This window comes from Peromyscus maniculatus, chromosome 20 (assembly GCF_049852395.1).
Source record: "Peromyscus maniculatus bairdii isolate BWxNUB_F1_BW_parent chromosome 20, HU_Pman_BW_mat_3.1, whole genome shotgun sequence".
Classification (NCBI taxonomy): domain Eukaryota; kingdom Metazoa; phylum Chordata; class Mammalia; order Rodentia; family Cricetidae; genus Peromyscus; species Peromyscus maniculatus.
In genome coordinates this window covers 2,688,651-2,692,134 of record NC_134871.1, presented here as the reverse complement: position 1 = coordinate 2,692,134, position 3,484 = coordinate 2,688,651, and positions in this window count along the sequence as shown.

Below are 3,484 nucleotides of genomic sequence, written 5' to 3'. Positions count from 1 at the left end.
TGGGAGCTATCGTGGGTCTATGCTTTTATCCAAGCAGCGTGTAACCCAGAAACCTCTTTTTTTGTTTTGTACTAGCAAAGGCTAAATCCACCATGCGGCTTAATGTGCCACTTGCAGAGGCCTCATTCCTGGCATACTGCAGGTCGAGTGGGCACACCAGGAACCCACAAGTAGCTCAAACCAGCAGCTGCCGCTCATTTGAGAGAGACAATTAGGAAGCTGTTTTTAGCTCCATTATAGAATCTTTTCTCAGGTTTTAGGTGGAAACTCTTGCCAACTCATTGGGCACGATTTGTAGCTAGAGTTTTCCTGCCTTGCCCACAGTCAGGACAAATCTTTGTCACCCGCCAGTCCCACAGCCGCTCAGACCCAACTAAGTAAACAAGAGACTTATATTGCTTACAAACTGTATGGCCATGGCAGACTTCTTACTAACAGTTCTTATAGCTTAAATTAATCCATTTCCATAAATCTATACCTTGCCACGTGGCTTGTGGCTTACCGACATCTTCACATGCTGCTTGTCCTGGTGGTGGCTGGCAGTGACTCCTTCTGCCTTCCTGTTTTTTCTTTTCTCCTCTCTGTTAGTCCTGCCTATGCTTCCTGCCTAACCACTGGCCAATCAGTGTTTTATTTATTGACCAATCAGAGCAAAACATTTGCCATACAGAACATCTCACAGCAGGTACCAGCAAAGGAATGCACACAATCTATACCTTTGGGAAGTTTAAAACTGAAGCAAAAGAGGAGGAGAACAGAGAAATAAGCAATCAGGGAAACATTAGGTAGTCATAGCCACTGAGTTGACAGAGAGCACATGTTGCCTTTCTCAACCAAAGCTTATGTAAGATATGAGTAATGTCCTTTCTATGCAGTAGTCTAGAGTGGCACTGGGCATGAAAGATCCTGGAGACAACTTAGAAATTTAAAGATAACGAGTACCTCTTGATGCATTCTGCGATTCAGATGAGAAACTCTACTTGAAGTGGATGCTCCTGTTGAAGCTGTGCTCTGGATCTCAAGAACTTAGCCACTCAGGGTAAGAGAATGGGAAAGAAAGAGAAGGCATTCAATGCCAGAGAGGCAAAGCCCGACAGAGGATGAGGAAGGAGATGGCAACAGTGCTATAGTCTGTGTCTTCAGGTTTCTAATGCTGTGAAGGGACACCATGACCATGGCAACTATTAATAAGGAAAACATTGTTACAGTTTCAGATGCTTCATCCATTATCATCATGGTTGGAAGCATGGCAGGACACAAGCAGACATGGTAGTGAAGAAGGAGCTGAAAGTTCTACATCTGGATTGGCCAGCAGCAGAAAGAAAGAGTAACACTGGGCCTCTCTTGAGCATTGGAAACTTCAGAAGCCATTCCAGTGATATACTTCCTCTCATAAGTCCACACCTACTCCAACAAGGCCATACTTCCTAATAGTGCTACTCCCTATGAGCCTATGGGGGCCATTTTCATTCAAACCACCACAGTCTATAGGAGGAACAAATCATGAAGAACTTTGTGCACCAAGGGAAAGTTCATATGCTGATAACATTACAATAGTTAGTAAAAAGCTAATAATCTAAGGAAAAGCAGTTAAGATGCCATGGTGGCAGCTTAATACCATGGGTATTATATTATGGTTTAGATCTAAATTATCTTCCTGGTACTCATGTATTGAAGGCTTCAGAGGTGGGGCTTTTGGAAGACAATGAGGACTCTCACCTCAATAATGGGTTCATCTATAGATGGATTAGTATTTTTATACCATTAGTGAATATGACAGATTCTTGAGGAGATGAGTTCTAATCAGAAGAAACAGGTCACCAGGCTGTGTACATTCTTGGTCCTGCTCCTTGCCTCTCCTGTTCTCCCTTTTTCTACCATTTTTCCATAACCTGCTCCCAGTCATGGTATTTGTGTCATTTCAGGCCTATCATCAACAGAGCTGGTGGCCATTCACTAAACTGTGAAGCAAAATAAACCTTTTAAGTCATTTCCCTAGGTATTTTGTCATAGTAGCAAAAGGTCGATTACCACAGGTGAGTAGCTACTTTACTGGACACAAGACTGGAGTCAATAGAACTTGATAATCAACTGGACATGTATAAAGAAAGAGAAAACAAAGATGAAATGAGAACTTTGAGTAGTGGGTGGGTGACAGAAATATTTACAAGGAGAAAATATAAACAAAGGAAATCTTTGCAAAAACAAAGCAAAACCAAACAACAAAAAACCAACAACAAAAAGCCCTCAAGAATTCCATTTTGTTGCTACTACAATAAGTGCATATTTGAATCTGAACAGCAGAAATACCAAGTTGAGTATTGAGTAGATGAATCCAGTCTTCAAACGCTCAAGAAATATAATAGTATAGTAGACACGACTAACTCACAAGGCAGCTGCATCTACTGCCTGATTCAGAATCATAGCATTGTCAAGATGACTTGTTTGGGATGATAACTTACGCCATAGCTTATAAGCGAAGAAGTCAACGGACAAGTTGAGAGTCCTGGAAAAGCCTATCAGGGTACGCAGCTGAAGAAAATGGGAGGGGCCAATCCAGAAATGGTGAGGAAGAATAATCAATGGAGTATGAAAGATACAGACTAAATGCTTTGTGAGAAGGGCTGGTCGGTCATGCCAAGTGCTGCTGAAGGAAAGAAGCAGAGAAGCCAGGGAGCCTTCATTTCACCTGCTGGAGGGGTCATGACACAGAGCCAGTCATCTGTTCCTGCAAAAATCTGTTTTTAAAACAGCAAGATCCAGGAAAGGCAGTGGACAGTGGACCTGTAAGAAACACAGAATCTCCTTTTAGCTTGCTTATAATAACTTAGACATGCTACATTTTCTTAAGATAAAAGAACATTGTCTTGTCCATTACACTGACTGATTAGTTCTGAAAATGTGGACACTTATTCCACAGACGACCAAGTCTCAGGGGTCTCTGGCTGACTAATGACAGTTCCACCGTGATTTCTCTGTCCTTTTTGACCACCTCCAGGGCTCCTATCACATCACTCCTAATTCCCAGGCCAGTGCTGCTGGCCAGAAGATTCTGCTGCCTCGGCAAAGCTTCCTGGCTGGTTATATAAAAAACAATGTGGGAAAGAGTTAATTGGCAAACAGAGTGACTATATTTGCAACCCAAGAAGGCCTGCTGTGACTTGTTATCTGCAGAGCTAAGCAGCTTGCTGTACAAGTGATATTCGAAGCTTACTGCTGTTAATGCCAATGGGGCCACTTAACACCTCCTTGTAAATGGTCTCAAGATTAATATCTTGCCATTTAGTTTATGTTTTTTTTTCTCCTTAGGATGAGAAATTTTCTTCATCTTTTGCCTAAGAGAAGGTCAGACATGGCAAATCCCTGGGGCAAGAGGCCCACTGGAAAGTTCCTTCCTAACTTCTCCCCATGCAGTATGAATCACAGAGTTGGAAAATTACTCAGCAGTGAGGAAAAAGACATGATCTGTGGAATCAGAGACCTG